The sequence below is a fragment of the Scyliorhinus torazame genome, chromosome 14 (assembly GCF_047496885.1).
Source record: "Scyliorhinus torazame isolate Kashiwa2021f chromosome 14, sScyTor2.1, whole genome shotgun sequence".
Classification (NCBI taxonomy): domain Eukaryota; kingdom Metazoa; phylum Chordata; class Chondrichthyes; order Carcharhiniformes; family Scyliorhinidae; genus Scyliorhinus; species Scyliorhinus torazame.
Genome location: NC_092720.1, coordinates 198,597,516 through 198,617,274, shown reverse-complemented (window position 1 = coordinate 198,617,274; position 19,759 = coordinate 198,597,516). Strand labels below are relative to the sequence as shown.

The 19,759-nt window shown below is 48.5% G+C and overlaps 10 non-coding genes across 10 annotated transcripts; all 10 read left to right on the top strand.

The window, feature by feature from the left end:
* The first annotated feature begins 82 nt into the window (after positions 1–82).
* Positions 83–246, top strand: LOC140390692 (U1 spliceosomal RNA). The gene has a single exon (XR_011934750.1). It is a non-coding gene; the product is annotated as a U1 spliceosomal RNA (small nuclear RNA).
* Positions 247–1,895: 1,649 nt separating this feature from the next.
* Positions 1,896–2,059, top strand: LOC140390785 (U1 spliceosomal RNA). The gene has a single exon (XR_011934842.1). It is a non-coding gene; the product is annotated as a U1 spliceosomal RNA (small nuclear RNA).
* A 1,936-nt stretch (positions 2,060–3,995) lies between these two features.
* On the top strand, positions 3,996–4,159 carry LOC140390778 (U1 spliceosomal RNA). The gene has a single exon (XR_011934835.1). It is a non-coding gene; the product is annotated as a U1 spliceosomal RNA (small nuclear RNA).
* A 1,922-nt stretch (positions 4,160–6,081) lies between these two features.
* LOC140390801 (U1 spliceosomal RNA) lies at positions 6,082–6,242 on the top strand. Its single transcript, XR_011934858.1, has one exon. It is a non-coding gene; the product is annotated as a U1 spliceosomal RNA (small nuclear RNA).
* A 1,937-nt stretch (positions 6,243–8,179) lies between these two features.
* LOC140390676 (U1 spliceosomal RNA) lies at positions 8,180–8,343 on the top strand. Its single transcript, XR_011934734.1, has one exon. It is a non-coding gene; the product is annotated as a U1 spliceosomal RNA (small nuclear RNA).
* Positions 8,344–10,251: 1,908 nt separating this feature from the next.
* Positions 10,252–10,415, top strand: LOC140390756 (U1 spliceosomal RNA). Its single transcript, XR_011934813.1, has one exon. It is a non-coding gene; the product is annotated as a U1 spliceosomal RNA (small nuclear RNA).
* A 1,944-nt stretch (positions 10,416–12,359) lies between these two features.
* On the top strand, positions 12,360–12,523 carry LOC140390726 (U1 spliceosomal RNA). The gene has a single exon (XR_011934784.1). It is a non-coding gene; the product is annotated as a U1 spliceosomal RNA (small nuclear RNA).
* A 1,922-nt stretch (positions 12,524–14,445) lies between these two features.
* Positions 14,446–14,609, top strand: LOC140390648 (U1 spliceosomal RNA). The gene has a single exon (XR_011934707.1). It is a non-coding gene; the product is annotated as a U1 spliceosomal RNA (small nuclear RNA).
* A 1,937-nt stretch (positions 14,610–16,546) lies between these two features.
* LOC140390968 (U1 spliceosomal RNA) lies at positions 16,547–16,710 on the top strand. The gene has a single exon (XR_011934994.1). It is a non-coding gene; the product is annotated as a U1 spliceosomal RNA (small nuclear RNA).
* Positions 16,711–18,613: 1,903 nt separating this feature from the next.
* Positions 18,614–18,777, top strand: LOC140390687 (U1 spliceosomal RNA). The gene has a single exon (XR_011934745.1). It is a non-coding gene; the product is annotated as a U1 spliceosomal RNA (small nuclear RNA).
* The last annotated feature ends 982 nt before the right edge of the window (positions 18,778–19,759 follow it).

The following is a 19,759-nucleotide window of genomic DNA, read 5'->3' as shown; positions in this document are numbered from 1 at the left end:
CAGTTTGGCCGTGTAAATGCAGTAAGTGTGAGTGAAAGATGTGATGTGTGGTGTGGACTGGGAGGGTGTACTGTTTTTAAGCATACTTACCTGGCAGGGGTGAAACCATGATCAAAAAGGTGGTTCGCCCAGGACGAGGCTAGCCCATTGCACTTCGGGTGTGCTGACGCCTGCGATGTCCCCAAATGCGGGATACTCGACTGCAAAATTTGTGGTAGTGGGGTACTGCGTTCGCGCTCTCCCCTGATTTACGAAACAAAAATAGATTGATCCTTTTCAGATCGAGCAACCTGTTGGAAGCATTGCCCTAAAAACCTCTCCAGGAGCCAACAACAGGGTAGCATGGTAACACAGTGGTTAGCATAGAACATGCAGTTCAGAATGAGGCCGTTCAGCCCATCCAGTCTGCACCGACCCACTTCAGCCCTCACTTCTATCCTATCCCATTAACCTCTCCTAAACTTTTTTCGACAATGAGGGCAGTTAAGCATGGCCAGTCCACATAACCTGCACTTCTTTGCACTGTGGGAGGACACTGCAGCACCTGGAGGAAACCCACGCAGACTCCGCACAGACAGTGACCCAGCGGCGAATCGAATCTGGCACCCTGGTGCTGTGAAGCCACGGTGCTATCCACTTCTGCTACCGTGCTGCCCTGCAGTTGCTTCACAGCTCCACGATCCCAGGTCCCATTCCCGGCTCTGTGGACTCTGCACATTCTCCACGTGTCTGCGTGGCTTTCCTCCGGTTGCTCCCACAAGTCCCCAAAGGCATGCTGATAGGTAATTTGGACATTCTCAATTCTCCCGCTCTGTACCCGAACAGGCGCCGGATTGTGGCGACTAGTTGTTTTTCACAGTAACTTCATTGCAGTGTTAATGTAAGCCTACTTGTGACGATAATCATTGTTTTTATTACAATCAACATCTTTGTGACTCTCAAATCCTCCTCATCAATTTCTTTCTATCCCCGTTGCAGAAATGTTAACTCAGTGTCGGGTGTGTGTGTTGGGTGATTGTGAGTATCAACAATGAGTGTGTGTGTGTTTTTCGTGGGGGGCTGGTGTGCTGGGTCTGTGCGTGTCAGATGGGTGTGTGCGAAAGTGGCACATGGTGCAGTGGTTAGCACTGGGACAACGGCGCTGAGAACCCGGGTTTGAATCCTGGCCCAGGGTCACTGTCCGTGTGGAGTTTGCACATTCTCGCCGTGTCTGCGTGGGTTTCACCCCCACAACCCAAAGATGTGCAGGTTAGGTGGATTGGCCACATCAAATTGCCAATAAATTGGAACATAAAATGAATTGGGTACTCTAAATTTATTTTTAAACAATATAGTGTGTGAGTGTGTGGTGATGCATGTGGGATGGGATGCGTGCGTGGGGCTGGGGGTGGGGAGCATGTCCCCATGAAGATTAACCTGACCCCGCCCCCAAATAAACCTGCAAACATGCCTCTCAATAAACTGCTCATGACGCTAAAAAACCTCTCCTAGAGACAACAACCAATATCTTCGTGACTCCAAAAACCTCCTCATCAATCTTTCTCTTTCTGTGTCAGAAAAGTTAATTGTTTCCTTGCTGAATAAAGATGGACAGACAAAGTTTTGAGAGAGATAGTCTTCATTCCGGAAAACGGCCCATCGTTTGACTGATAGGTAGATAAGGGGCGGTTCACTTCCTTTTCAGGCCAATATGCAAATAGCATAGCGGACGTTTTAGGCAATGTGTTTCTTATAGAGAGGTATTTTCGACAATTTGTCAAAATCATACAACAGAACTAGTCTAATTCGGTAGAGATAATTGTAAGCAAAGTGACAGTTTGGCCGTGTAAATGCAGTAAGTGTGAGTGAAAGATGTGATGTGTGGTGTGGACTGGGAGGGTGTACTGTTTTTAAGCATATTTACCTGGCAGGGGTGACACCATGGTCAACAAGGTGGTTCGCCCAGGACGAGGCTAGCCCATTGCACTCCGGATGTGCTGACGCCTGCGATGTCCCCAAATGCGGGATACTCGACTGCAAAATTTGTGGTAGTGGGGGACTGCGTTCGCGCTCTCCCCTGATTTACGGAACTAAAATAGATTGAACCTTTTATGGTCGAGCAACATGTTGGAAAGATCGCTCTAAAAACCTCTCCCGGAGCCAACAACAGGAGAGCATGGTAACACAGTGGTTAGCACAGAACATACAGTGCAGAATGAGGCCGTTCAGCCCATCCAGTCTGCGCCGTCTCACTTCAGCCCTCACTTCTATCCTATCCCCTTAACCCATTAACCTCTCCTAAACTTTTTTCGACAATGAGGGCAGTTTAGCATAGCCAGTCCTCATAACCAGCACCTCTTTGCACTGTGGGAGGACACCGCAGCACCTGGAGGAAACCCACGCAGACTCCGCACAGACAGTGACCCAGCAGCGAATCGAATCTGGCACTGTGGCGCTGTGAAGCCACCGTGCTATCCACTTCTGCTACCCTGCTGCCCTGCTGTTGCTTCACAGCTCCACGATCCCAGGTCCCATTCCCGGCTCTGTGGACTCTGCACATTCTCTGCGTGGCTTTCCTCCGGTTGCTCCCACAAGTCCCCAAAGGCATGCTGATAGGTAATTTGGACATTCTCAATTCTCCCGCTCTGTACCCGAACAGGCGCCGGATTTTGGCGACTAGTTGTTTTTCACAGTCACTTCATTGCAGTGTTAATGTAAGCCTACTTGTGACGATAATCATTGTTATTATTACAATCAACATTTATGTGACTCGCAAATCCTCCTCATCAATTTCTTTCTATCCCCGTTGAGGAAATGTTAACTCTGTGTCGGGTGTGTGTGTGTCAGAGGTGTGTGTGTGCGTTGGGGTGATTGTGAGTATCAAGAATGAGTGTGCGTGTGTTTTTCGTGGGGGGCTGGTGTGCTGGGTCTGTGCGTGTCAGATGGGTGTGTGCGAAAATGGCACATGGTGCAGTGGTTAGCACTGGGACAACGGCGCTGAGGACCCGGGTTTGAATCCTGGCCCAGGGTCACTGTCCGTGTGGAGTTTGCACATTCTCGCCGTGTCTGCGTGGGTTTCACCCCCACAACCCAAAGATGTGCAGGTTAGGTGGATTGGCCATGCTAAATTGCCCCTTAATTTAAAAAAATAACAAAATGATTGGGTGCTCTAAATTTAAAAGAAAAAAGATGGGTGTAGGAGTGTCGGGGTAGTGTGTCTGTTTAGGGGCGGCATGGTGGCGCAGTGCTTAGCACTGTTCCCTCACGGCGTCGAAGACTAGAGTTCGATCCAGGACCCAGGTCATTGTCCATGAGGAGTTTGCACATTTTCCTCAGTGTTTGCGTGGGTCTCACCCTCACAACCCAAAGATGTACAGGCTAGGTGGATTGGCCACATCAAATTGCCAATAAATTGGAACATAAAATGAATTGGGTACTCTAAATTTATTTTTAAACAATATAGTGTGTGGTGATGCATGTAGGATGGGGTGCGTGCGTGGGGATGGGGGTGGGGAGCATGTCCCCATGAAGATTAACCTGACCTCACCCCCAAATAAACCTGCAAACATGCCTCTCAATAAACTGCTCATGACGCTAAAAAACCTCTCCTAGAGACAACAACCAATATCTTCGTGACTCCAAAAACCTCCTCATCAATCTTTCTATTTCCGTGTCAGAAAAGTTAATTGTTTCCTTGCTGAACAAAGATGGAGAGACAAAGTTTTGAGAGAGAAAGTCTTCATTCCGGAAAACGGTCCATCGTTTGACTGACAGGTAGATAAGGGGCGGTTCACTTCCTTTTAAGGCCAATATGCAAATAGCATAGCGGACGTTTTAGGCAATGTGTTTCTTAAAGAGAGGTATGTTCGACAATTTGTCAAAATCATACAACAGAACTAGTCTAATTCGGTAGAGATAATTGTAAGTAAAGTGACAGTTTGGCCGTGTAAATGCAGTAAGTGTGAGTGAAAGATGTGATGTGTGGTGTGGACTGGGAGGGTGTACTGTTTTTAAGCATACTTACCTGGCAGGGGTGAAACCATGATCAAAAAGGTGGTTCGCCCAGGACGAGGCTAGCCCATTGCACTTCGGGTGTGGTGACGCCTGCGATGTCCCCAAATGCGGGATACTCGACTGCAAAATTTGTGGCAGTGGGGTACTGCGTTCGCGCTCTCCCCTGATTTACGAAACAAAAATAGATTGATCCTTTTCAGATCGAGCAACCGGTTGGAAGCATTGCCCTAAAAACCTCTCCAGGAGCCAACAACAGGGTAGCATGGTAACACAGTGGTTAGCATAGAACATGCAGTTCAGAATGAGGCCGTTCAGCCCATCCAGTCTGCACCGACCCACTTCAGCCCTCACTTCTATCCTATCCCATTAACCTCTCCTAAACTTTTTTCGACAATGAGGGCAGTTAAGCATAGCCAGTCCACATAACCTGCACTTCTTTGCACTGTGGGAGGACACTGCAGCACCTGGAGGAAACCCGCGCAGACTCCGCACAGACAGTGACCCAGCGGCGAATCGAATCTGGCACCCTGGTGCTGTGAAGCCACGGTGCTATCCACTTCTGCTACCGTGCTGCCCTGCAGTTGCTTCACAGCTCCACGATCCCAGGTCCCATTCCCGGCTCTGTGGACTCTGCACATTCTCCACGTGTCTGCGTGGCTTTCCTCCGGTTGCTCCCACAAGTCCCCAAAGGCATGCTGATAGGTAATTTGGACATTCTCAATTCTCCCGCTCTGTACCCGAACAGGCGCCGGATTGTGGCGACTAGTTGTTTTTCACAGTAACTTCATTGCAGTGTTAATGTAAGCCTACTTGTGACGATAATCATTGTTTTTATTACAATCAACATCTTTGTGACTCTCAAATCCTCCTCATCAATTTCTTTCTATCCCCGTTGCAGAAATGTTAACTCAGTGTCGGGTGTGTGTGTTGGGTGATTGTGAGTATCAAGAATGAGTGTGTGTGTGTTTTTCGTGGGGGGCTGGTGTGCTGGGTCTGTGCGTGTCAGATGGGTGTGTGCGAAAGTGGCACATGGTGCAGTGGTTAGCACTGGGACAACGGCGCTGAGGACCCGGGTTTGAAACCTGGCCCAGGGTCACTGTCCGTGTGGAGTTTGCACATTCTCGCCGTGTCTGCGTGGGTTTCACCCCCACAACCCAAAGATGTGCAGGTTAGGTGGATTGGCCATGCTAAATTGCCCCTTAATTTTAAAAAATAACAAAATGATTGGGTGCTCTAAATTTAAAAGAAAAAAGATGGGTGCAGGAGGGTCGGGGTAGTGTGTCTGTTTAGGGGCGGCATGGTGGCGCAGTGCTTAGCACTGTTCCCTCACGGCGTCGAAGACCAGAGTTCGATCCAGGCCCCGGGTCATTGTCCATGAGGAGTTTGCACATTTCCCTCAGTGTTTGCGTGGGTCTCACCCTCACAACCCAAAGATGTACAGGCTAGGTGGATTGGCCACATCAAATTGCCAATAAATTGGAACATAAAATGAATTGGGTACTCTAAATTTATTTTTAAACAATATAGTGTGTGAGTGTGTGGTGATGCATGTGGGATGGGGTGCGTGAGTGGGGATGGGGGTGGGGAGCATGTCCCCATGAAGGTTAACCTGACCCCGCCCCCAAATAAACCTGCAAACATGCCTCTCAATAAACTGCTCATGACGCTAAAAAACCTCTCCTAGAGACAACAACCAATATCTTCGTGACTCCAAAAACCTCCTCATCAATCTTTCTATTTCTGTGTCAGAAAAGTTAATTGTTTCCTTGCTGAATAAAGATGGACAGACAAAGTTTTGAGAGAGATAGTCTTCATTCCGGAAAACGGTCCATCGTTTGACTGATAGGTAGATAAGGGGCGGTTCACTTCCTTTTCAGGCCAATATGCAAATAGCATAGCGGACGTTTTAGGCAATGTGTTTCTTATAGAGAGGTATATTCGACAATTTGTCAAAATCATACAACAGAACTAGTCTAATTCGGTAGAGATAATTGTAAGTAAAGTGACAGTTTGGCCGTGTAAATGCAGTAAGTGTGAGTGAAAGATGTGATGTGTGGTGTGGACTGGGAGGGTGTACTGTTTTTAAGCATACTTACCTGGCAGGGGTGAAACCATGATCAACAAGGTGGTTCGCCCAGGACGAGGCTAGCCCATTGCACTTCGGGTGTGCTGACGCCTGCGATGTCCCCAAATGCGGGATACTCGACTGCAAAATTTGTGGTAGTGGGACTGCGTTCGCGCTCTCCCCTGATTTACGGAACTAAAATAGATTTATCCTTTTCTGGTCGAGCAACATGTTGGAAAGATCGCTCTAAAAACCTCTCCCGGAGCCAACAACAGGAGAGCTTGGTAACACAGTGGTTAGCACAGAACATACAGTGCAGAATGAGGCCGTTCAGCCCATCCAGTCTGCACCGTCTCACTTCTGCCCTCACTTCTATCCTATCCCCTTAACCCATTAACCTCTCCTAAACTTTTTTCGACAATGAGGGCAGTTTAGCATAGCCAGTCCACATAACCAGCACCTCTTTGCACTGTGGGAGGACACCGCAGCACCTGGAGGAAACCCACGCAGACTCCGCACAGACAGTGACCCAGCAGCGAATCGAATCTGGCACCGTGGCGCTGTGAAGCCACCGTGCTATCCACTTCTGCTACCCTGCTGCCCTGCTGTTGCTTCACAGCTCCACGATCCCAGGTCCCATTCCCGGCTCTGTGGACTCTGCACATTCTCTGCGTGGCTTTCCTCCGGTTGCTCCCACAAGTCCCCAAAGGCATGCTGATAGGTAATTTGGACATTCTCAATTCTCCCGCTCTGTACCCGAACAGGCGCCGGATTTTGGCGACTAGTTGTTTTTCACAGTCACTTCATTGCAGTGTTAATGTAAGCCTACTTGTGACGATAATCATTGTTATTATTACAATCAACATTTATGTGACTCGCAAATCCTCCTCATCAATTTCTTTCTATCCCCGTTGAGGAAATGTTAACTCTGTGTCGGGTGTGTGTGTGTCAGAGGTGTGTGTGTGCGTTGGGGTGATTGTGAGTATCAAGAATGAGTGTGCGTGTGTTTTTCGTGGGGGGCTGGTGTGCTGGGTCTGTGCGTGTCAGATGGGTGTGTGCGAAAATGGCACATGGTGCAGTGGTTAGCACTGGGACAACGGCGCTGAGGACCCGGGTTTGAATCCTGGCCCAGGGTCACTGTCCGTGTGGAGTTTGCACATTCTCGCCGTGTCTGCGTGGGTTTCACCCCCACAACCCAAAGATGTACAGGTTAGGTGGATTGGCCATGCTAAATTGCCCCTTAATTTAAAAAAATAACAAAATGATTGGGTGCTCTAAATTTAAAAGAAAAAAGATGGGTGTAGGAGTGTCGGGGTAGTGTGTCTGTTTAGGGGCGGCATGGTGGCGCAGTGCTTAGCACTGTTCCCTCACGGCGTCGAAGACTAGAGTTCGATCCAGGACCCAGGTCATTGTCCATGAGGAGTTTGCACATTTTCCTCAGTGTTTGCGTGGGTCTCACCCTCACAACCCAAAGATGTACAGGCTAGGTGGATTGGCCACATCAAATTGCCAATAAATTGGAACATAAAATGAATTGGGTACTCTAAATTTATTTTTAAACAATATAGTGTGTGGTGATGCATGTGGGATGGGGTGCGTGCGTGGGGATGGGGGTGGGGAGCATGTCCCCATGAAGATTAACCTGACCCCACCCCCAAATAAACCTGCAAACATGCCTCTCAATAAACTGCTCATGACGCTAAAAAACCTCTCCTAGAGACAACAACCAATATCTTCGTGACTCCAAAAACCTCCTCATCAATCTTTCTATTTCCGTGTCAGAAAAGTTAATTGTTTCCTTGCTGAACAAAGATGGACAGACAAAGTTTTGAGAGAGAAAGTCTTCATTCCGGAAAACGGTCCATCGTTTGACTGACAGGTAGATAAGGGGCTGTTCACTTCCTTTTAAGGCCAATATGCAAATAGCATAGCGGACGTTTTAGGCAATGTGTTTCTTATAGAGAGGTATGTTCGACAATTTGTCAAAATCATACAACAGAACTAGTCTAATTCGGTAGAGATAATTGTAAGTAAAGTGACAGTTTGGCCGTGTAAATGCAGTAAGTGTGAGTGAAAGATGTGATGTGTGGTGTGGACTGGGAGGGTGTACTGTTTTTAAGCATACTTACCTGGCAGGGGTGAAACCATGATCAAAAAGGTGGTTCGTCCAGGACGAGGCTAGCCCATTGCACTTCGGGTGTGCTGACGCCTGCGATGTCCCCAAATGCGGGATACTCGACTGCAAAATTTGTGGTAGTGGGGGACTGCGTTCGCGCTCTCCCCTGATTTACGAAACAAAAATGGATTGATCCTTTTCAGATCGGGAGCATCGCCCTAAAAACCTCTCCAGGAGCCAACAACAGGGTAGCATGGTAACACAGTGGTTAGCATAGAACATGCAGTTCAGAATGAGGCCGTTCAGCCCATCCAGTCTGCACCGACCCACTTCAGCCCTCACTTCTATCCTATCCCATTAACCTCTCCTAAACTTTTTTCGACAATGAGGGCAGTTTAGCATGGCCAGTCCACATAACCTGCACTTCTTTGCACTGTGGGAGGACACCGCAGCACCTGGAGGAAACCCACGCAGGCTCCGCACAGACAGTGACCCAGCGGCGAATCGAATCTGGCGCCCTGGTGCTGTGAAGCCACGGTGCTATCCACTTCTGCTACCGTGCTGCCCTGCAGTTGCTTCACAGCTCCACGATCCCAGGTCCCATTCCCGGCTCTGTGGACTCTGCACATTCTCCACGTGTCTGCGTGGCTTTCCTCCGGTTGCTCCCACAAGTCCCCAAAGGCATGCTGATAGGTAATTTGGACATTTTCAATTCTCCCGCTCTGTACCCGAACAGGCGCCGGATTGTGGCGACTAGTTGTTTTTCACAGTAACTACATTGCAGTGTTAATGTAAGCCTACTTGTGACGATAATCATTGTTTTTATTACAATCAACATCTTTGTGACTCTCAAATCCTCCTCATCAATTTCTTTCTATCCCCGTTGCAGAAATGTTAACTCAGTGTCGGGTGTGTGTTGGGTGATTGTGAGTATCAAGAATGAGTGTGTGTGTGTTTTTCGTGGGGGGCTGGTGTGCTGGGTCTGTGCGTGTCAGATGGGTGTGTGCGAAAGTGGCACATGGTGCAGTGGTTAGCACTGGGACAACGGCGCTGAGGACCCGGGTTTGAAACCTGGCCCAGGGTCACTGTCCGTGTGGAGTTTGCACATTCTCGCCGTGTCTGCGTGGGTTTCACCCCCACAACCCAAAGATGTGCAGGTTAGGTGGATTGGCCATGCTAAATTGCCCCTTAATTTAAAAAAATAACAAAATGATTGGGTGCTCTAAATTTAAAAGAAAAAAGATGGGTGCAGGAGGGTCGGGGTAGTGTGTCTGTTTAGGGGCGGCATGGTGGCGCAGTGCTTAGCACTGTTCCCTCACGGCGTCGAAGACCAGAGTTCGATCCAGGCCCCGGGTCATTGTCCATGAGGAGTTTGCACATTTCCCTCAGTGTTTGCGTGGGTCTCACCCTCACAACCCAAAGATGTACAGGCTAGGTGGATTGGCCACATCAAATTGCCAATAAATTGGAACATAAAATGAATTGGGTACTCTAAATTTATTTTTAAACAATATAGTGTGTGAGTGTGTGGTGATGCATGTGGGATGGGGTGCGTGCGTGGGGATGGGGGTGGGGAGCATGTCCCCATGAAGATTAACCTGACCCCGCCCCCAAATAAACCTGCAAACATGCCTCTCAATAAACTGCTCATGACGCTAAAAAACCTCTCCTAGAGACAACAACCAATATATTCGTGACTCCAAAAACCTCCTCATCAATCTTTCTATTTCTGTGTCAGAAAAGTTAATTGTTTCCTTGCTGAATAAAGATGGACAGACAAAGTTTTGAGAGAGATAGTCTTCATTCCGGAAAACGGTCCATCGTTTGACTGATAGGTCGATAAGGGGCGGTTCACTTCCTTTTCAGGCCAATATGCAAATAGCATAGCGGACGTTTTAGGCAATGTGTTTCTTATAGAGAGGTATATTCGACAATTTGTCAAAATCATACAACAGAACTAGTCTAATTCGGTAGAGATAATTGTAAGTAAAGTGACAGTTTGGCCGTGTAAATGCAGTAAGTGTGAGTGAAAGATGTGATGTGTGGTGTGGACTGGGAGGGTGTACTGTTTTTAAGCATACTTACCTGGCAGGAGTGAAACCATGATCAACAAGGTGGTTTGCCCAGGACGAGGCTAGCCCATTGCACTTCGGGTGTGCTGACGCCTGCGATGTCCCCAAATGCGGGATACTCGACTGCAAAATTTGTGGTAGTGGGGGACTGCGTTCGCGCTCTCCCCTGATTTACGGAACTAAAATAGATTGATCCTTTTCTGGACGAGCAACATGTTGGAAAGATCGCTCTAAAAACCTCTCCAGGAGCCAACAACAGGAGAGCATGGTAACACAGTGGTTAGCACAGAGCATGCAGTGCAGAATGAGGCCGTTCAGCCCATCCAGTCTGCACCGTCTCACTTCAGCCCTCACTTCTATCCTATCCCCTTAACCCATTAACCTCTCCTAAACTTTTTTCGACAATGAGGGCAGTTTAGCATAGCCAGTCCACATAACCAGCACCTCTTTGCACTGTGGGAGGACACCGCAGCACCTGGAGGAAACCCACGCAGACTCCGCACAGACAGTGACCCAGCAGCGAATCGAATCTGGCACCGTGGCGCTGTGAACCCACCGTGCTATCCACTTCTGCTACCCTGCTGCCCTGCTGTTGCTTCACAGCTCCACGATCCCAGGTCCCATTCCCGGCTCTGTGGACTCTGCACATTCTCTGCGTGGCTTTCCTCCGGTTGCTCCCACAAGTCCCCAAAGGCATGCTGATAGGTAATTTGGACATTCTCAATTCTCCCGCTCTGTACCCGAACAGGCGCCGGATTTTGGCGACTAGTTGTTTTTCACAGTCACTTCATTGCAGTGTTAATGTAAGCCTACTTGTGACGATAATCATTGTTATTATTACAATCAACATTTATGTGACTCGCAAATCCTCCTCATTAATTTCTTTCTATCCCCGTTGAGGAAATGTTAACTCTGTGTCGGGTGTGTGTGTGTCAGAGGTGTGTGTGTGCGTTGGGGTGATTGTGAGTATCAAGAATGAGTGTGCGTGTGTTTTTCGTGGGGGGCTGGTGTGCTGGGTCTGTGCGTGTCAGATGGGTGTGTGCGAAAATGGCACATGGTGCAGTGGTTAGCACTGGGACAACGGCGCTGAGGACCCGGGTTTGAATCCTGGCCCAGGGTCACTGTCCGTGTGGAGTTTGCACATTCTCGCCGTGTCTGCGTGGGTTTCACCCCCACAACCCAAAGATGTGCAGGTTAGGTGGATTGGCCATGCTAAATTGCCCCTTAATTTAAAAAAATAACAAAATGATTGGGTGCTCTAAATTTAAAAGAAAAAAGATGGGTGTAGGAGTGTCGGGGTAGTGTGTCTGTTTAGGGGCGGCATGGTGGCGCAGTGCTTAGCACTGTTCCCTCACGGCGTCGAAGACTAGAGTTCGATCCAGGACCCAGGTCATTGTCCATGAGGAGTTTGCACATTTTCCTCAGTGTTTGCGTGGGTCTCACCCTCACAACCCAAAGATGTACAGGCTAGGTGGATTGGCCACATCAAATTGCCAATAAATTGGAACATAAAACGAAGTGGGTACTCTAAATTTATTTTTAAACAATATAGTGTGTGAGTGTGTGGTGATGCATGTGGGATGGGGCGCGTGCGTGGGGATGGGGGTGGGGAGCATGTCCCCATGAAGATTAACCTGACCCCACCCCCAAATAAACCTGCAAACATGCCTCTCAATAAACTGCCCATGACGCTAAAAAACCTCTCCTAGAGCCAACAACCAATATCTTCGTGACTCCAAAAACCTCCTCATCAATCTTTCTATTTCCGTGTCAGAAAAGTTAATTGTTTCCTTGCTGAACAAAGATGGACAGACAAAGTTTTGAGAGAGAAAGCCTTCATTCCGGAAAACGGTCCATCGTTTGACTGACAGGTAGATAAGGGGCGGTTCACTTCCTTTTAAGGCCAATATGCAAATAGCATAGCGGACGTTTTAGGCAATGTGTTTCTTATAGAGAGGTATGTTCGACAATTTGTCAAAATCATACAACAGAACTAGTCTAATTCGGTAGAGATAATTGTAAGTAAAGTGACAGTTTGGCCGTGTAAATGCAGTAAGTGTGAGTGAAAGATGTGATGTGTGGTGTGGACTGGGAGGGTGTACTGTTTTTAATCATACTTACCTGGCAGGAGTGAAACCATGATCAAAAAGGTGGTTCGCCCAGGACGAGGCTAGCCCATTGCACTTCGGGTGTGCTGACGCCTGCGATGTCCCCAAATGCGGGATACTCGACTGCAAAATTTGTGGTAGTGGGGGACTGCGTTCGCGCTCTCCCCTGATTTACGAAACAAAAATAGATTGATTCTTTTCACATCGATCAACCTGTTGGAAGCATCGCCCTAAAAACCTCTCCAGGAGCCAACAACAGGGTAGCATGGTAACACAGTGGTTAGCATAGAACATGCAGTTCAGAATGAGGCCGTTCAGCCCATCCAGTCTGCACCGACCCACTTCAGCCCTCACTTCTATCCTATCCCATTAACCTCTCCTAAACTTTTTTCGACAATGAGGGCAGTTTAGCATGGCCAGTCCACATAACCTGCACTTCTTTGCAATGTGGGAGGACACCGCAGCACCTGGAGGAAACCCACGCAGACTCCGCACAGACAGTGACCCAGCGGCGAATCGAATCTGGCGCCCTGGTGCTGTGAAGCCACGGTGCTATCCACTTCTGCTACCGTGCTGCCCTGCAGTTGCTTCACAGCTCCACGATCCCAGGTCCCATTCCCGGCTCTGTGGACTCTGCACATTCTCCACGTGTCTGCGTGGCTTTCCTCCGGTTGCTCCCACAAGTCCCCAAAGGCATGCTGATAGGTAATTTGGACATTCTCAATTCTCCCGCTCTGTACCCGAACAGGCGCCGGATTGTGGCGACTAGTTGTTTTTCACAGTAACTACATTGCAGTGTTAATACAAGCCTACTTGTGACGATAATCATTGTTTTTATTACAATCAACATCTTTGTGACTCTCAAATCCTCCTCATCAATTTCTTTCTATCCCCGTTGCAGAAATGTTAACTCAGTGTCGGGTGTGTGTGTTGGGTGATTGTGAGTATCAAGAATGAGTGTGTGTGTGTTTTTCGTGGGGGGCTGGTGTGCTGGGTCTGTGCGTGTCAGATGGGTGTGTGCGAAAGTGGCACATGGTGCAGTGGTTAGCACTGGGACAACGGCGCTGAGGACGCGGGTTTGAAACCTGGCCCAGGGTCACTGTCCGTGTGGAGTTTGCACATTCTCGCCGTGACTGCGTGGGTTTCACCCCCACAACCCAAAGATGTGCAGGTTAGGTGGATTGGCCATGCTAAATTGCCCCTTAATTTAAAAAAATAACAAAATGATTGGGTGCTCTAAATTTAAAAGAAAAAAGATGGGTGCAGGAGGTTCGGGGTAGTGTGTCTGTTTAGGGGCGGCATGGTGGCGCAGTGCTTAGCACTGTTCCCTCACGGCATCGAAGACCAGAGTTCGATCCAGGCCCCGGGTCATTGTCCATGAGGAGTTTGCACATTTCCCTCAGTGTTTGCGTGGGTCTCACCCTCACAACCCAAAGATGTACAGGCTAGGTGGATTGGCCACATCAAATTGCCAATAAATTGGAACATAAAATGAATTGGGTACTCTAAATTTATTTTTAAACAATATAGTGTGTGAGTGTGTGGTGATGCATGTGGGATGGGGTGCGTGCGTGGGGATGGGGGTGGGGAGCATGTCCCCATGAAGATTAACCTGACCCCGCCCCCAAATAAACCTGCAAACATGCCTCTCAATAAACTGCTCATGACGCTAAAAAACCTCTCCTAGAGACAACAACCAATATCTTCGTGACTCCAAAAACCTCCTCATCAATCTTTCTATTTCTGTGTCAGAAAAGTTAATTGTTTCCTTGCTGAATAAAGATGGACAGACAAAGTTTTGAGAGAGATAGTCTTCATTCCGGAAAACGGTCCATCGTTTGACTGATAGGTCGATAAGGGGCGGTTCACTTCCTTTTCAGGCCAATATGCAAATAGCATAGCGGACGTTTTAGGCAATGTGTTTCTTATAGAGAGGTATATTCGACAATTTGTCAAAATCATACAACAGAACTAGTCTAGTTCGGTAGAGATAATTGTAAGCAAAGTGACAGTTTGGCCGTGTAAATGCAGTAAGTGTGAGTGAAAGATGTGATGTGTGGTGTGGACTGGGAGGGTGTACTGTTTTTAAGCATACTTACCTGGCAGGGGTGAAACCATGATCAACAAGGTGGTTCGCCCAGGACGAGGCTAGCCCATTGCACTTCGGGTGTGCTGACGCCTGCGATGTCCCCAAATGCGGGATACTCGACTGCAAAATTTGTGGTAGTGGGGGACTGCGTTCGCGCTCTCCCCTGATTTACGGAACTAAAATAGATTGATCCTTTTCTGGTCGAGCAACATGTTGGAAAGATCGCTCTTAAAAACCTCTCCCGGAGCCAACAACAGGAGAGCATGGTAACACAGTGGTTAGCACAGAGCATACAGTGCAGAATGAGGCCGTTCAGCCCATCCAGTCTGCACCGTCTCACTTCAGCCCTCACTTCTATCCTATCCCCTTAACCCATTAACCTCTCCTAAACTTTTTTCGACAAAGAGGGCAGTTTAGCATAGCCAGTCCACATAACCAGCACCTCTTTGCACTGTGGAAGGACACCGCAGCACCTGGAGGAAACCCACGCAGACTCCGCACAGACAGTGACCCAGCAGCGAATCGAATCTGGCACCGTGGCGCTGTGAAGCCACCGTGCTATCCACTTCTGCTACCCTGCTGCCCTGCTGTTGCTTCACAGCTCCACGATCCCAGGTCCCATTCCCGGCTCTGTGGACTCTGCACATTCTCTGCGTGGCTTTCCTCCGGTTGCTCCCACAAGTCCCCAAAGGCATGCTGATAGGTAATTTGGACATTCTCAATTCTCCCGCTCTGTACCCGAACAGGCGCCGGATTGTGGCGACTAGTTGTTTTTCACAGTAACTACATTGCAGTGTTAATGTAAGCCTACTTGTGACGATAATCATTGTTATTATTACAATCAACATTTATGTGACTCGCAAATCCTCCTCATCAATTTCTTTCTATCCCCGTTGAGGAAATGTTAACTCTGTGTCGGGTGTGTGTGTGTCAGAGGTGTGTGTGTGCGTTGGGGTGATTGTGAGTATCAAGAATGAGTGTGCGTGTGTTTTTCGTGGGGGGCTGGTGTGCTGGGTCTGTGCGTGTCAGATGGGTGTGTGCGAAAATGGCACATGGTGCAGTGGTTAGCACTGGGACAACGGCGCTGAGGACCCGGGTTTGAATCCTGGCCCAGGGTCACTGTCCGTGTGGAGTTTGCACATTCTCGCCGTGTCTGCGTGGGTTTCACCCCCACAACCCAAAGATGTGCAGGTTAGGTGGATTGGCCATGCTAAATTGCCCCTTAATTTAAAAAAATAACAAAATGATTGGGTGCTCTAAATTTAAAAGAAAAAAGATGGGTGTAGGAGTGTCGGGGTAGTGTGTCTGTTTAGGGGCGGCATGGTGGCGCAGTGCTTAGCACTGTTCCCTCACGGCGTCGAAGACTAGAGTTCGATCCAGGACCCAGGTCATTGTCCATGAGGAGTTTGCACATTTTCCTCAGTGTTTGCGTGGGTCTCACCCTCACAACCCAAAGATGTACAGGCTAGGTGGATTGGGCACATCAAATTGCCAATAAATTGAAACATAAAACGAATTGGGTACTCTAAATTTATTTTTAAACAATACAGTGTGTGGTGATGCATGTGGGATGGGGTGCGTGCGTGGGGATGGGGGTGGGGAGCATGTCCCCATGAAGATTAACCTGACTCCACCCCCAAATAAACCTGCAAACATGCCTCTCAATAAACTGCCCATGACGCTAAAAAACCTCTCCTAGAGACAACAACCAATATCTTCGTGACTCCAAAAACCTCCTCATCAATCTTTCTATTTCCGTGTCAGAAAAGTTAATTGTTTCCTTGCTGAACAAAGATGGACAGACAAAGTTTTGAGAGAGCAAGTCTTCATTCCGGAAAACGGTCCATCGTTTGACTGACAGGTAGATAAGGGGCGGTTTACTTCCTTTTAAGGCCAATATGCAAATAGCATAGCGGACGTTTTAGGCAATGTGTTTCTTATAGAGAGGTATGTTCGACAATTTGTCAAAATCATACAACAGAACTAGTCTAATTCGGTAGAGATAATTGTAAGTAAAGTGACAGTTTGGCCGTGTAAATGCAGTAAGTGTGAGTGAAAGATGTGATGTGTGGTGTGGACTGGGAGGGTGTACTGTTTTTAAGCATACTTACCTGGCAGGGGTGAAACCATGATCAAAAAGGTGGTTCGCCCAGGACGAGGCTAGCCCATTGCACTTCGGGTGTGCTGACGCCTGCGATGTCCCCAAATGCGGGATACTCGACTGCAAAATTTGTGGTAGTGGGGGACTGCGTTCGCGCTCTCCCCTGATTTACGAAACAAAAATAGATTGATCCTTTTCACATCGATCAACCTGTTGGAAGCATCGCCCTAAAAACCTCTCCAGGAGCCAACAACAGGGTAGCATGGTAACACAGTGGTTAGCATAGAACATGCAGTTTCGAATGAGGCCGTTCAGCCCATCCAGTCTGCACCGACCCACTTCAGCCCTCACTTCTATCCTATCCCATTAACCTCTCCTAAACTTTTTTCGACAATGAGGGCAGTTTAGCATGGCCAGTCCACATAACCTGCACTTCTTTGCACTGTGGGAGGACACCCACGCAGACTCCGCACAGACAGTGACCCAGCGTCGAATCGAATCTGGCACCCTGGTGCTGTGAAGCCACGGTGCTATCCACTTCTGCTACCGTGCTGCCCTGCAGTTGCTTCACAGCTCCACGATCCCAGGTCCCATTCCCGGCTCTGTGGACTCTGCACATTCTCCACGTGTCTGCGTGGCTCTCCTCCGGTTGCTCCCACAAGTCCCCAAAGGCATGCTGATAGGTAATTTGGACATTCTCAATTCTCCCGCTCTGTACCCGAACAGGCGCCGGATTGTGGCGACTAGTTGTTTTTCACAGTAACTTCATTGCAGTGTTAATGTAAGCCTACTTGTGACGATAATCATTGTTTTTATTACAATCAACATCTTTGTGACTCTCAAATCCTCCTCATCAATTTCTTTCTATCCCCGTTGCAGAAATGTTAACTCAGTGTCGGGTGTGTGTGTTGGGTGATTGTGAGTATCTAGAATGAGTGTTTGTGTTTTTTTCGTGGGGGGCTGGTGTGCTGGGTCTGTGCGTGTCAGATGGGTGTGTGCGAAAGTGGCACATGGTGCAGTGGTTAGCACTGGGACAACGGCGCTGAGGACCCGGGTTTGAATCCTGGCCCAGGGTCACTGTCCGTGTGGAGTTTGCACATTCTCGCCGTGTCTGCGTGGGTTTCACCCCCACAACCCAAAGATGTGCAGGTTAGGTGGATTGGCCATGCTAAATTGTCCCTTAATTTAAAAAAATAACAAAATGATTGGGTGCTCTAAATTTAAAAGAAAAAAGATGGGTGCAGGAGGGTCGGGGTAGTGTGTCTGTTTAGGGGCGGCATGGTGGCGCAGTGCTTAGCACTGTTCCCTCACGGCGTCGAAGACCAGAGTTCGATCCAGGCCCCGGGTCATTGTCCATGAGGAGTTTGCACATTTCCCTCAGTGTTTGCGTGGGTCTCACCCTCACAACCCAAAGATGTACAGGCTAGGTGGATTGGCCACATCAAATTGCCAATAAATTGGAACATAAAATGAATTGGGTACTCTAAATTTATGTTTAAACAATATAGTGTGTGAGTGTGTGGTGATGCATGTGGGATGGGGTGCGTGCGTGGGGATGGTGGTGGGGTGCATGTCCCCATGAAGATTAACCTGACCCCGCCCCCAAATAAACCTGCAAACATGCCTCTCAATAAACTGCTCATGACGCTAAAAAACCTCTCCTAAAGACAACAACCAATATCTTCGTGACTCCAAAAACCTCCTCATCAATCTTTCTATTTCTGTGTCAGAAAAGTTAATTGTTTCCTTGCTGAATAAAGATGGACAGACAAAGTTTTGAGAGAGATAGTCTTCATTCCGGAAAACGGTCCATCGTTTGACTGATAGGTAGATAAGGGGCGGTTCACTTCCTTTTCAGGCCAATATGCAAATAGCATAGCGGACGTTTTAGGCAATGTGTTTCTTATAGAGAGGTATATTCGACAATTTGTCAAAATCATACAACAGAACTAGTCTAATTCGGTAGAGATAATTGTAAGTAAAGTGACAGTTTGGCCGTGTAAATGCAGTAAGTGTGAGTGAAAGATGTGATGTGTGGTGTGGACTGGGAGGGTGTACTGTTTTTAAGCATACTTACCTGGCAGGGGTGAAACCATGGTCAACAAGGTGGTTCGCCCAGGACGAGGCTAGCCCATTGCACTTCGGGTGTGCTGACGCCTGCGATGTCCCCAAATGCGGGATACTCGACTGCAAAATTTGTGGTAGTGGGGGACTGCGTTCGCGCTCTCCCCTGATTTACGGAACTAAAATAGATTGATCCTTTTCTGGTCGAGCAACATGTTGGAAAGATCGCTCTAAAAACCTCTCCTGGAGCCAACAACAGGAGAGCATGGTAACACAGTGGTTAGCACAGACCATACAGTGCAGAATGAGGCCGTTCAGCCCATCCAGTCTGCACCGTCTCACTTCAGCCCTCACTTCTATCCTATCCCCTTAACCCATTAACCTCTCCTAAACTTTTTTCGACAAAGAGGGCAGTTTAGCATAGCCAGTCCACATAACCAGCACCTCTTTGCACTGTGGAAGGACACCGCAGCACCTGGAGGAAACCCACGCAGACTCCGCACAGACAGTGACCCAGCAGCGAATCGAATCTGGCACCGTGGCGCTGTGAAGCCACCGTGCTATCCACTTCTGCTACCCTGCTGCCCTGCTGTTGCTTCACAGCTCCACGATCCCAGGTCCCATTCCCGGCTCTGTGGACTCTGCACATTCTCTGCGTGGCTTTCCTCCGGTTGCTCCCACAAGTCCCCAAAGGCATGCTGATAGGTAATTTGGACATTCTCAATTCTCCCGCTCTGTACCCGAACAGGCGCCGGATTTTGGCGACTAGTTGTTTTTCACAGTCACTTCATTGCAGTGTTAATGTAAGCCTACTTGTGACGATAATCATTGTTATTATTACAATCAACATTTATGTGACTCGCAAATCCTCCTCATCAATTTCTTTCTATCCCCGTTGAGGAAATGTTAACTCTGTGTCGGGTGTGTGTGTGTCAGAGGTGTGTGTGTGCGTTGGGGTGATTGTGAGTATCAAGAATGAGTGTGCGTGTGTTTTTCGTGGGGGGCTGGTGTGCTGGGTCTGTGCGTGTCAGATGGGTGTGTGCGAAAATGGCACATGGTGCAGTGGTTAGCACTGGGACAACGGCGCTGAGGACCCGGGTTTGAATCCTGGCCCAGGGTCACTGTCCGTGTGGAGTTTGCACATTCTCGCC